Genomic DNA, 14,455 nt, shown 5'->3' with positions numbered 1-14,455 from the left:
TCCTCTTTTTTTTTTTTTTTTAAAGATTTTATTTATTTATTTGAGAGAGAGAGACTGAGAGAGAGAGCACATGAGAGGGGGGAGGGTCAGAGGGAGAAGCAGACTCCCTGCTGAGCAGGGAGCCCGATGCGGGACTCAATTCCGGGACTCCAGGATCATGACCTGAGCCGAAGGCAGTCGCTCAACCGACTGAGCCACCCAGGCGCCCCTGGTGACAGCCTTTGAATAGTTTCTTTAGCCTGATGGTTTAAAGGTACTGTGTGAATAAAATAGAATTTCAGGGATTTGTTCTTGTGACTCACCATGTAACTTCTAAAGTGCTAGTTCGTAGAGCAGCGCTCAGGAGCTACAGCTTCGGGTTAGAGTTGCAGTGTTGAGGTCAGGCTCCCCTACAAGCCTTGCAGAGCGAGCAGCAGACTCCATTTGTTATCTACATTAGAAAGCTAGAAGTAGCGAAGAATGTGTTCTTGACTGCAAGAAAAGACATTCATCAAGGAAATTGATACCATCACCCCCTTTGTTTTCACTAGGCTGTTCTTGAGTGACAAGGGTCTACTAAAATAACTTCAGTGGTGACTTCAGCTTCTAATAATGGAATACAATTACAGTAGTCCCCTCCACCCCCACCCTGTAGCCACAGTTTGCTTTCCACGGTTTCAATTACCTGTGGTCAGCTGTGGTCGGGCAGCAGGTGATCATCCTTCTGACGAGTGGTCGGAGGTCAATGGCCTAACCCTACGTGATTCACCTCACTTCATCTCATCGCGTAGACATTTTATCATTTCATCAGAAGAAAGGTGAGTGATGTACAATAAGATGTTTTGAGAGAGAGACAGAGAGAGGCCCCATTCACATTACTTTTAGTACAACAAGTTGTTAGGATTGTCCTATTTTATTAGGATCCTATAAAGAGGGTTCAGTACTGTTTGTGGTTTCAGGCATCCACTGGGGGTCTTGGAAGTTATCCCCCCCAGACAACGTGAGGACTACTGTAGTGTTAAAAAATAGGTTATTTAACTTTTAACTATTACAAAGTGGTTATGAAGTAAAATCATCCAACTACACTTCTGGCATGCTTGCAGACACAGGATACTGTGGCAGGATCTCTGGGAGAGAGATTTTTAAGGATACAAGTCAGAATTTAATTTAAATCCCAATTTTGTTTCTTGTTTTCTAAAGAAACACACCAAACTGGAAGGTAACAAAAATGTACAGAAAAAGGTCTGGATTGGGGCGCCTGGGTGGCTCAGTTGGTTAAGCGACTGCCTTCAGCTCAGGTCATGATCCTGGAGTCCTGGGATCGAGTCCCGCATCGGTCTCCCTGCTCAGCGGGGGGTCTGCTTCTCCCTCTGACCCTCTTCCCTCTCGTGCTCTCTGTCTTTCATTCTCTCTCTCAAATAAATAAATAAAATCTTTAAAAAAAAAAAAAGAAAAAAGAAAAAGGTCTGGATGGAAGTGCCCCGCATATGGTGATATTATGGATAGTTTTTGTGTCCTTTATCCTTTTTTATTTCTGATTTTTCTACTATGAGCATGTAGACCCTTTATAAGCAGGAAAAATTATTTTTAATTTTTTTAGGAAAAATTATTTTTAAAAGATTTTAACTTTAAACACTCTCCTCCTTCCTCTCATTTAGTAGGTCAGGAAACAGGCACACATACACAGATATAGATCATGCATACTTATATATATAGTTAAATTGTTTGAGAAAAGAAAATTCAAGTTAGTCCCTCTATAAAGCAATTTTAAGGAAAAAAATGAATTAAAATACTGATAATGTGGGGAAGGAGAAGGATATTAGGGAAAGTAAGTCCCCTCTTGCCCCTTCTCCCAGGCCTCTGATTTTTCAGCAAATCCATATCTGTTTCTGCTTTATAAACATATATATATAATTTCAAACCAGTCTCCCTACTCCTGCAGTCCAGATATAATCCTTATTAACGTTTTGCTACCTATCACTTCAATCTGTTTCTATATCTGTACTATAGAACATAGTGTGTGTGTTTTTGATACAAATAAGATCATACTGTAGATATTGTTTTTCCACTTACTTTTCTCATCCGGCAAATATATCACAGACAGCTTCCCCGGGAGGTATCTACAGCAGGATATTCCGCTGTATGCTTGAATCAAACTGTACTGAGATTTCCCCACGGCTGAATATTTAGATCGCTTTTTGCCATTATAAATAATTCTGTAGTGAGTATCATGAACATTATTTTAAAAGTAGAAAAACACAGAATACAATTTGTTTTCCCTTTTTCAGGTAGGAAGAGTAGTGACCTAGTCTCGCTAATTGCTAAGGAAGGCCAGGGTTGTGGTTTTATCTTGATGGAAATGTCCATATAGAAATTAGGAATTTTTAAAATGACTTTATGGTGAATTTTAAGAATCAAAAACAACTTCAAAGAGGATGCAAATGGCAATGAAATGTTTTTATAGTGCATATACTGTTTAACCCAAGGGAAGAAATATGCTCCCATCCTGCCCTAGTCAGTAACATCTGAAAAGCTTAGGGCATCTTGCCCTAGCAAGAGGGGGAATATTCCATTCACACTTTCAGAGTAAGGTATAAAAACGCCTGTCTCTGCACTCAGGAAATGAGGCAATCATAAATGACTTATCTAGATTACAGACTTTTTTTTTTAATACCTTTTTTTTTTAAGGTTTTATTTATTTATCTGAAAGAGAGAATGGGAGACAGAGAGCATGAGAAGGGGAGGGTCAGAGGGAGAAGCAGACTCCCCGCTGAGCAGGGAGCCTGATGTGGGGCTTGATCCCGGGACTCCAGAATCATGACCTGAGCCGAAGGCAGTTGCTTAACCAACTGAGCCACCCAGGTGCCCCCAGACTTTTAAAAAGAAGTTTATTTATTTAAGTAATCTCTAGACCCAATGTGGGGCTCAAACTCACAATCCCGAGATTAAGAGTTGCATGCTCTTCTGACTGAGCCAGCCTGGCTCCCCTAAATTATAGGCTCTTATACGCACCAAAATTTAGACATTTGTAAATGTGTCAGGAAACGTCTATAAGGACTGCACACTTCCAGGCTATCTTAACTGGAGCATGCTAAACACAGTTTGCATTTTATTGACAACTTAGGGCCTCCATAAATACTGTCTATCCACTGCAGTACTGTGACCTGCCCCGCGCTCGGTGTTGCTAAGCTGAAGTTCGAAGTCAAGCAACTTGTTGGCTTGTGATAGTGGAGGAAGGAGGGGAGAAGTGTTGCAACTCTGCATCGCATTACATGTTTTGTGTGTGTTTGGTCTCCTGAGAGTCAGCAGCTCTGGCTAAGGATTGACCCAGAAATTTGTGGGACATAATTGATGAACTCCGTAAGGCCAGTCCCAGTGACCAAACTGAACATGTCCACTAAGGGGTTATTTGATTAGGAAGAGGGAAGACAATGAGATACTGGATTCGACATGCAGTTGGTAGACAGGATTCTTAAAGCATCAAAGCTCTGGGGGACGGAGAGTTGCTTGTAGCTAAAACGCCAAAAAGAGAGTCACTGGTAGCAAAAAGATGGAAAATATCATTTCCAAGTTCCTTTCCAACTCTATGAGGCTATGATTGCATTTTCACCGAGGGATCCCAGTTGCAAGCACAGACAACCAAGACCCCAAAAGCTGTTTTTCTAAGAATGTAGTGGTGGCTGGGAGTAACTTAAAAGCAGAAAGGACAGTGTGAATCAGGGGGAGAAGAAAATGAAGCAGAAGCCCAAACAAGGAGAAAACGCCCAAAGACTATAGCTCTTTTTCTCAGACCAAATCATGCAACTAGATACTACAAATGCTTCATACTCAGTGCCATAGATTAAAACAGAAGAGGCTGTCATTCCAAATAGTTATGATTTTTAAAAAGGAAAGAAAACGGTACAAGGACATGTGTACAATAAAGATCAATAATTTATCTTTTACTTCATAAATATTAAATGCCCATTATATATAAATGGCAAAAAGATATAGATATTGCAGGCAGTCTGTGTGAAGAACAAGGAATTGGGAAGACATTTCCTTTGAGAGTGACATGGAAATCTGCTATTTTCTGAGTAGCTGGCGTTCTAGGCGGGCTGACGGTATTCAATGTCGTGGCCTTGCCCCGATGTCTGGGACCACAGGAAAGCCAACAGCAATGGCAGCCCCACGCCCCCCGGCTGCCTCTCGCGTCTCTCTCCCTCGATTCCTTTCTTTCTCCCTTGCTTCCCATCTCCCTCCTCTTCCTCACAAGTCTGAATGAGAGAAATTCTCATGCAGAAATCCCATCTGCCAGGCTGCTCTAAGACACCTCACTTTTGACATTTAAAGTGAGCGAGAAAGCCGACTTTGCGAGGCCATCCAGAATGCTGGCTGCAGGCCAGGAAGACACCACCTGCTAGGTCAGCCGCGGCAGTGAGAGAGGTGTTTCGATGAGCAACATTTCTGTTTGTCTCACATGCAGGGAAGTGGACAGCAGCTGGCCTTTGCATAGGGCAACAGTCCTGAACCCCCAAAGTCCATGGATTTCTAGAGGGTCTGCTTGAAATTTTATGCAAGAGGTGTATGCGCAGGTGGAAGATCCAGGGTTTTCACAGATTCCCCAAAGGGCACAATGACCAAAAGAGGTGAAGCCTGGCATGGAGGATGTCAGATAACCCTGGTGCCTCCCCATATCCTTAGACCCTGTGTGGTGTCCCCAGGGCACTTCCTGTTGAATCTCCTGATACGACTAGAATGACGTGCCAAGTTCAGCTGACTCTGGCAAGGGTTTAGGGAGTGAATCCATGAAACAGGACCTACTGAACTATCCAGTTGCAACTTTCCCACCATCTAACCCTCGGGTCTTCATCTATCAGAAAGAGGAGAGGGATCTGTGTTTTTATTTTACTCTGTGCCATTAAAGGATATTTTTTAAAAGAATATAATCACACTTCTTATACAAACATGAAAGGAACAAGTATCAAGGATTATATTTAAGTCATTAATTAATAAGGGAACTGGAAAGACATTACAACAGTTTAAGAAGACAACTCAGAGGACCACATGTCTACACTCAGAAACGGAATGCCAAAATGAATTTACGAATAGTGCAAAACTTGCAAAACTCATCAGTGTCCATAAGGTGATGATCAATTGCATCCCAACAGACCAGTTGCATTTTTTTTTTTTAAAGCTTTTATTTATTTGACAGAGAGAGACACAGCAAGAGAGGGAACACAAGCAGGGGGAGTGGGAGAGGGAGAAGCAGGCTTCCCGCAGAGTAGGGAGCCCGATGTGGGGCTCGATCCCAGGACCCTGGGATCATGACCTGAGCCGAAGGCAGACGCTTAACGACTGAGCCACCCAGGCGCCCCACCAGTTGCATTTCTAAACATAGAATTTAATTGCTTTCCTATCAGTTTTGTACAAGTTAACTTCTATTTCTCCAGAGTCTCAAATAGGCAAAGACAAAAATAGAGATAACCAAGTGCGCTAACTAGCCAGAGCATTTCCAAATTGCAAAGTATTTCACAATTTTTCTTTATGGTGCCTTTGTTCTTAGGAAGCTTTCTTTGAGACAAGTCTCATGTGTTAATGGCTACCAATTCAGTGTGATTTGGGGACCCCCAAGAAGACCCTTCTTTATCACCCAATTCTTACCTACCTGCTTGCAAGATACCTGAAATTCCACCCTGGGAGCTTTGATCTTCATGTGGGCCTTGATTTATGTCACTCAGAACCCCCCCCCCCCAAAGAGCAAGGTTTATCAGATGCCTTGGAATGCACAGAGCATTCTCATGGGTATTAACACGTCTGATTCTCGTAACAACCCGTTTTATAAGTGATGAGACCTGGAGGCTTGTCCAAAGTGACACCTGGGGACTTGCACTCGGTTCTCCTGGTTTCAGAAGGTGTCCATTGCCTGCTGTGCTATGGGGCCTTAAAAGGCCAGTGCTTGGGGGAGCTGTTCTACTGAAGGCAGACTGAGGCACAGGAAGAGGATTCACACGTGCTCTCGAAGTCCTCAGACACAATCATTGAACATGGAAAGTTCATTCAACATCCATGCGTCACGTAGTTATTGGGTACCTACCTTGTGCCAGGCCCTGGGAACCTAGTATTGAAAAGGCAGATAGAGTCCCTGGGCTTGGGGAATTAAGTGCTCTAGGGAAGACAAACATCAAACAGCCCAATGCTCTATGAATTATTCAGTCACGAAAGCGAGAAAGAACTGCAGAGGTGGCATGGCCATATCCAGATGGTCTGACTTTAGGTGAGGGTTGGGGAAGGAGGGACAGGGAAGGGTTATTTAAGTTCTGCTGTCAGGAATGACTAGCAATTAACGGTGTGTGTGTGTTGGTGGGGGGAGGTTCTGTATGGGGGAGGGGTGGAAGAAAAAAATATTTCAGGCAAAGGGCACAGCATGTTGAAGGCTCTAAATCAGATGCTCGTATTTCTATCATTCTCCTTTTCTATCTCCCTCTGTACCTATGGGCTCTTCTCTCTGCATCTTAAAACAAAAACTAAATATTTTCCTAGGTAGAATGTACTGTGGAGACATTCTTGAGCAGAAGGACCTTTTCTCCTTATCTAGACTCTCTCTCTCTCCCCACCTTAAGAGGAATCTAGTAACTTCGTCATTTCTGAAAATTCACTGAGTCCTAAGTTGCTTTTAGTCACCCTCATTTTATCAAAAATAAATGTATCCTTTCTTGAAAGAGGGAGTGGATATTGTCGATGCAAAATGAACAAACCTTTTAGAATCTCTAAAAGTAAGAAAAAGAGGGGTGTCTGGGTGGCTCAGTTGTTAAGCGTCTGCCTTCGGCTCAGATCGTGATCCCAGGGTCGTGGGATTGAGCCCCGCATTGGGCTCCCTGCTCGGTGGAAAGCCCGCTTCTCCCTCTCCCACTCCCCTTGCTTGTGTTCCCTCTCTCGCTTCTCTCTGTCAAATAAATAAATAAAATCTTTAAAAATAAATAAATAAATAAAAGCAAGAAAGAGAACTTTATTCAAGCCTGGGAAACACGGCCTTCACGGGGAAGAAAGTGTTCTGGAGAATGAACAGTTTTTACAGGGTTCTATACTTTTTTAGATGTTGTAAAAGCTCAGGAGATTATAGATTAGCCTATAGGCAGGAATCATGAGTTTTATTGTAAAAGGAACGTAGAGAATAGGAGCACTGGCTGAGCTCTCCAGGATGAGATGCTTTCCTTTGGGCAACTCATTCACAGTGCATGCGTGGCCGGCCATCACTCAGGCCTGTGGTGTGAACAAAGTTTATAGACAGTCATGTTGACTTAGAAAGAAATGTAAAGTGGTTTCCCTTGGCTCCCTGCTCAGCGAGGAGTCTGTGTCTCCCTCTCTCTCTGCCCCTCCCCACCACTCATGTGCGCTGTCTCTCTTGTCTCTCTGTCTCTCTGTCTCTCTCTCGCTTGCTCTCTCTCTCAAATAAATAAATAAAATCTTTAAAATAAAGTAAAATAGGGGCACCTGGGTGGCTCAGTTGGTTAAGCGATTGCCTTCGGCTCAGGTCATGATCCTGGAGTCTCGGGATCGAGTCCCGCATCGGGCTCCCTGCTCAGCAGGGAGTCTCCTTCTCCCTCTGATCCTCCCCCCTCTCATGTTCTCTCTCTCTGTCTCATTCTCTCTCTCAAATAAATAAATAAAATCTTTTAAAAAATAAAATAAAATAAAGTAAAATAAAATGGCTTCCCTTGTATATCAGACCTTTAGAGAGTTTTTCTCTCATCAATATAAAAAGGTGTAAGAATGGGGGGAAAACAACTGACAATGTTAATCTTATCTCTAGAGTATCAGAATCTGGATGCTATGTAGACCGAGCGCTGTGTGACTCTGGGTCCCTGTTAGTAAATTTCGAAGCCCTGGAAGGGAAGAATTGGGAAAACCATGGTTGTTACTCACCGTCAAAAATGCGAGAACTCCATGGAAAAAGACCAGAAGACGCACACACTGGAGCATGTTGAGGTGCTGAAAGCGCAAGAGAAACTTTTATTCCTACAGATAAACATGGGCATGTACATACATTGATGCTGACTCTTCAGTCTTTATTGAGCACCGACTGTGTACCATGGAAGCAGTAGAGCCCAGGCTGACTTTGAAACCCTAACTTTGATGCTTGCTAGCTGTGTGACTCGGGCAAATTATTTAACCTCTTTTTTTTTTTTTTAAGATTTTATTTATTTATTTAATTGACACACAGAGAGAGAGAGACAGCATGAGGGGGAACACAAGCAGGGGGAGTGGGAGAGGGAGAAGCAGCTTCCGGCTGAGCAGGGAGCCCGATGCGGGGCTCGATCCCAGGACCCCAGGATCATGACCTGAGCCGAAGGCAGTCGCTTAACCAACTGAGCCACCCAGGCGCCCCTATTTAATCTCTTTGTACCTCATTTTCCTTACCTATAAAATGGGGGTAATATTAAAAGGTATTCCAAGAGTGGTTATGAAATTTGAATGAGGTAGTGTATACAAAGCACTTAAGATAGTGCATAGAACACAGGTGGCCCTCCAGTTTTTAGCTTTTATTGTTACTACCATGCTCTGAGCCGGGCACCAAATAGATACAGGGCTAGGTAAAATGAAGGTCTGACTGTCAAGGAATTCATAGTCTATTTAAGAGATTAAATACAAGGAACAGATTTCTGCTTCCACTGCTTCCTGCTTTATTCCTTACTTACAGTGGTTACTCATCAAATGTTTGTGGAGAGAATCCCTAAACTGCATGTCACTCAGAATGACATTGACCTGCTTTGCACAACTGTCTAGGTCAGAAGATGGAACTTTCGAAAGCAAAAAACAAAAACAAAAACAAAAAAACCCCCTAAAGTAGAAATAACTAATGGGTGTGTGGCTCCCAGAAAATCAGACTCTTTTTAACTTGACGCCAAGATCCTTGGTGGATCCTGGGGTTCCTTGACCTTGATCTTCCCGCCCCATCACAGGCAGGAAGCACATTTAATTTGCAGCGCCCCCACCCTGGCCAGAGGCCCTGGAGGTATTTCCCAAGGATTCTGATTCAGTAGGGTGGTGGGCAACATTGCAGCCTCCCCCAGGGACCGCTGGAGACCCACCGAGCCCTGTGAGTCAGCGAGCCTGGTTCCCAGAAAACAAAGAGAACGGTGGACACCCCCACCCCCTCGCTGGACTTGTCCTTCTCCTGGCCTTATTTCCTGGTGTGGGGAAGACACCGCACATCATCACTCCTTTGGAAGCAGGAACTCTCTGAAGAGTTTTGATGTGAATATTTGCTGACTATCGAAAAGTACCAAAATATGCCACCCCAAAATAGGCCTCTATGGCATCTGAATTATTTTGAGCCAAGGCCATCGAGAACCAGCAGATGCAGGGAAAGTTCTAAAAACAGGACATAGGTTTTCCTTTCGTAAAGGAAATTCCCATTTGTGAAAGGTGTCTCCCTCTCCAGTACCAAGAAGAGGAGAATTCTCTCTTTTTTTTAAGATTTTATTTATTTATTTATTTATTTATTTATTTATTTATTTATTTATTTAAGAGAGAGCGTGTGAGCGTGCCTGCAAGCTGCGGGAGGAGCAGAGGGAGAGAGACAAGCAGGCTCTGCACTCCGACTTGGGGCTGCTTCCCTTGACCCAAACCGAAATCAAGCCTCAGCCACCCAGACACCCCAGGAAGTGGAGAATTCATAACAATTCTTACTGACGTGAAGGCACTGACTTGAATCTGCATAATAAGCCTTACTAAACAAACCTTGTTACCATTCTCTCCCTGGTCCCCTTCCCATAATTTGCTTCCCCAAAACTCTTTTCTTCCGTTTTAGCTGAGATGGTATATAAGCCCAAGTTCTGACCACCTCTTTGGGTTACTCATCGCCGGGGACCCCCATGTGTGCATACATGATGCACATGTTAATAAACTTCTGTTTGGTTTTCTTTTCTTAATATTTTTGCCAGTCTAATTTATAGGACCTCAGCCACAGAACCAGACGGGTAGAGGAAAAAACATTTTTCTCCTCCCATACACTATTTCTTGCCTACCCATCTCCCTCAAATCCTTTATTGAGAGATCTCTATATTCCAGGTCCTGTGTAGAGTGCTTTCCACACATTATTATTACATTTGATCCTCACAGTTCTATATCTGGTGGGTATTTTATGCCTATTTTATAAATGAGGAAATCAAGGGTTAGAAAAGTTAATAACGGGCGCCTGGGTGGCTCAGTCAGTTGAGCGACTGCCTTCGGCTCAGGTCATGATCCTGGAGTCCCGGGATCGAGTCCCGCATCGGGCTCCCTGCTCGGCAGGGAGTCTGCTTCTCCCTCTGACCCTCCTCCCTCTCATGCTCTCTGTCTCTCATTCTCTCTGTCTCAAATAAATAAATAAAATCTTAAAAAAAAAAGAAAAGTTAATAACTTCCTCAAGGTCACACCAAAGTAGGTGGTAGAGCCAGGGTTTGAATGTCTATCTGACTCCACTTGATTCGTTTTGAGTGACCCAGGTCTCCAGGCCTCTGTTTCTTACTTAACTCTTTGGAGTCAGACAGGGTAGTGGGCATGTGTGAGTATTTTACCATTTACACCGAGCTTTCTCAAAACAGCCTAGGGCAGTGGTTCTCAGGTGTATCCAGGCAAAATTGAACTTTGTTTTCTTTGGAACTTTCCCAGGAGGAGTCCACCATTTTGGACCATCACATCACCAATGGCCACATTTCCTGCCATTTGCATTTGTTCCTGTTGTATTCACGGTGATCTGCCTGGAAGCACAAGGAGCCGACAAATACTGTGTCTTCTAACAGAGTGATGCCTGAGCATCTACATATTGAAATATCTATTGTTTCATAATAAATCACTCTCTCTTTAGTTCTGCTTTATAGTATAGTTAGAGCATTATATTTGTTTTTTTAAGGTAAGCGTATATACAGATGGTTTTATTTATGCACTTCATTACTGGAGACTCCCCTGAGCATTACAAATACCTTGGAGAAAAATCTTATAATCATACTTTAAGCTCCCGAAAATGTTACTTCTTGAAAATGTCAAATATCGGGGCGCCTGGGTGGCTCAGTCGTTAAGCGTCTGCCTTCGGCTCGGGTCGTGATCCCGGGGTCCTGGGATCGAGCCCTGCATCAGGCTCCCTGCTCGGCAGGAAGCCTGCTTCTCCCTCTCCCCCTGCTTGTGTTCCCTCTCTCGCTGTGTCTCTCCCTGTCAAATAAATAAATAAAATCTTAAAAAAAAAAAAAAAAGAAAATGTCAAATATCTTCTCCCTACATCATATCTTTCTGGAGACAGCAAACATTCCTAATTTATGTTTAAAAAAAAAAAAAGAGCAATTACCTTCAAGTATAAGAAAGCGTGATAGGGACTTCCAGAATGAAATTCTCATATCTGTGAAAAGTGAGAGGCAGAGTGTGGAGAGTGAGGAAAGGGTTATGATTGGAACAGTAACAAATTAGGGAGTTTAGACTCTGAGTTCCTTGAAGGCCTCAGTCTTGCGATGGCGTAACCCCGGGCACCTGGCATGGTTGCCCGGCTCTCCTGGAGGTTCAGGAAAATTTTGTTTATAGAATGAGGGAATGGATCTTGCACATGTTCACATCAGTCACAAACCCTTTTTTATACCAGGAATATTATCTTAGAGAACTCTCTCAGCCTGCTCACTTCTTGTTTGCAGTAACAGGAGCTGTAGCCTTGCTTAGCCAGCTCCCGATGGCGTCGGTCTATCCGGGCTTCTCCGGAGCAGCCCCAGGTAATGCTGCCCCCACGGCCACTCCCTCGGGCGCTGCTTCCCAACCTTGCCAGCCCAGTGGCATAATCACCCGAGGAGTTTATAATAATCCTCATGCCTGCGTCACGCCCCAGGCCAATGAAGTCAGATGGAGGGGGGGACCCACATACAAGGACTTTTTAGTTTCCCGAGCAATTCCAAAGTGCAGCCAAGATTGACAATCACTGCTCTCCTTTGGGGCCGGGAGAGCTTGCCCATGGTGCTTGACTCCAGTCTCCGGCTTTTCTAACAGGACCTTTGAAAATAAGTTGACAGACCTGCTTTCAGCTTCAGAGAAACTTGAAATGGAGATTATAGCTTTGACTCCAATGACAGATTTTTTTTTTTTTTTCAGATTGAGCGTAACCAAAAACTTCGGAATGCCTAAACCAAGGCTGATTCGCACAAGAGACATTAAAACGTTACTTACTGGTGTGCAGTGAGCTGTGACTAAAAGGAAAGTGATCATAAACACCGCCTTCATCTTTCAGCTCTATCTACAAGTGAAACAAGAGTATTATTTCTCAACTTAGAAAATAGGAAGCCCTTTCCTGCTCAGGTTGCATGACACCAGATCAGGCCTGTTACTAAGGAGCTTGGCTAAGGATCATGCCGTTGGAAACCAAAGAATGTGTAGATTAGAGATCCTGGAGAATATTAAGCAGTTGCAATATAGATTATGATTTAAACATCCTAAGAATGGCGTGTGCCCTAATTCAAGATCTACATCATACACACACACACACACACACACACATGCATGCAAAAATTACAGTATAAAACATTTAATGCTTATTAGGAATATTTTCCTAGTAATTTAAAAATAATATTGGTCCATTCTATTAACTGCTTATAAAAACACAGTTTTTAGGGGCACCTGGGTAGCTCAGTTGGTTAAGCATCTGCCTTTGGCTCAGGTCAGGGATGGAGCCCCACATCCTCAGGCTCCCTGCTGAGCAGGGAGCCTGCTTCTCCTTCCCTCTGCTTCTCTCCCTGCTTGTGCTCTCTCTCTCTCGCTCTCTCTCTCTCACAAATAAATAAATAAAATCTTAAAAAAAAAAACACAGTTTTTAAAATGTTTATCATTTCATTTGATTCTTACAATGACTGATAGGTAGATCATTAGTATAATACTCATTTAGAAGTGGGTATTTGTCCTGTCTACACCCCTATATTATAATGTAGATTTTTTACTTGATGCATTAGTAAATTTCCATCAATAAAAGGTTTTTCTGTTTTCTACTGTATCATGGCAACTTTTATTTCAATCATTTTCATTTTTTATGAAAGCAAGAAAAATTCCAAAGTGTTAATAATACACCTTTAAAATGATACAAAATGCTTTTTTGTATTGTTTTGAGGGAGGAGAATATTTGAGGGTAACTTCAGGCATTCTGAAGATGAATATAATTGCTATATTTCCCCATAAGCAGAATACTATAATTTTCATCAAGAATATATTAACTGATTCATTTTTGTAAGAAATGTCATTCTTAGTAAATATTTATTATAAAAATTTTGCCATTTGAAATACTTCTTTACAAAGAAGGCTATAAATGTGATTTTAAAACAAATCAAGACAGAAAATAACAACACATACCAACAATCTTAGATCTGCAAAATACCGTAAGAGCATACACCCTGAATGAAACTGCCAATGGCTGATTAAAAAAATCCATCTTCAAACATTAAACAACACTTGAAATGGGGAGAGCCTTCAGGAGGATCATATGAAGATTAAGTTTATGTAAATACTGTTGCCTATTAGGAAGGCTTACATCCTTCATGTTCACCTCTTAAAACTGTTGCTGTTCCCCTCATTTTTCCTTATATACATTGCTAAAAATATGGAGAAGGGCAAGAAAAGTATGCATTTGCAAAATAACTTTAAAAAGTTCATTTATGTAGAATTTTTGTCACTGTTATTTTTCTATAATTTGTTTTCAGTCACTATTTTAAAGCCCTACTATAACCCAGAACAAACATCAGAGTAACATATTTAAAGTAAATATACATGTGACTATAGAAGACAATATTTACAGAATCAAATAAAAACAGATGCCATGACTATAAAAGTGAATTAAAATGTTATGGTCAATAAAGTAAACTGAGTTCTTTAATTCTCAGCCTCTCCAGTCATCTGTATCTTTTATAAGATAATATAATTTATAATTAAAAAGGTATTACCTTGTACACCAGGAAAAATGAAATGTCCAATATCACTACGCTTACCCTGAAACCTCGTTTTCACATGATCTGGGTGATCAAAAGATATTTATATATGTAGATACTAATGACGTATAATATCAGCACATTAAAAACATGAGTTCTGATGATCCTCATTTACATAGGGCTGGGATTTCCCTTGCAGACCCATATCGCCTTCTTTGTGGGCTAAGACCCTTGTCTCTGATCACAATACATTTTTGTGGTTATTCTTGGAGCATGAATAATTCTTTCAGGAGACTCTAGGGTTTTGTTAATGAACAATGAGGAAGAATAATTGCAACAACTAGAAAAGCACCAAAATGTATTAGTAGTCTGGTTAGGAGATAGACCTTGAGGATTTCTACTTAATAGATTTAAAATAACTCCATTGAAATTTGCATGAATCATGCATTTACAGAGGAAGTCTTGTTCTGCCATCTCATGCAGTGGGGAGGCAGAGGCTTCTGACCTGGATAAATGGAGGGATCACTGGCCTGAGACTCAGGCCCCTGGTGTCCAGTCCAAGTTCAGCC

At 42.1% G+C, this 14,455-nt stretch overlaps 1 long non-coding RNA gene across 1 annotated transcript; it reads left to right on the top strand.

Moving 5' to 3' along the window:
• Positions 1-299: 299 nt before the first annotated feature.
• On the top strand, positions 300-10,898 carry LOC118010203. The gene is made up of 3 exons (XR_004679151.1): positions 300-797; positions 7,772-7,947; positions 10,615-10,898. It is a non-coding gene; the product is annotated as an uncharacterized LOC118010203 (long non-coding RNA).
• The last annotated feature ends 3,557 nt before the right edge of the window (positions 10,899-14,455 follow it).

Source organism: Mirounga leonina, unplaced genomic scaffold (assembly GCF_011800145.1).
Source record: "Mirounga leonina isolate KUSES-001 unplaced genomic scaffold, KU_Mleo_1.0 Mir_129, whole genome shotgun sequence".
NCBI classification, from domain to species: Eukaryota; Metazoa; Chordata; class Mammalia; order Carnivora; family Phocidae; genus Mirounga; species Mirounga leonina.
The sequence above is the reverse complement of the archived record's forward strand: the minus strand, read 5'-3'. Positions and strand labels throughout refer to the sequence as shown.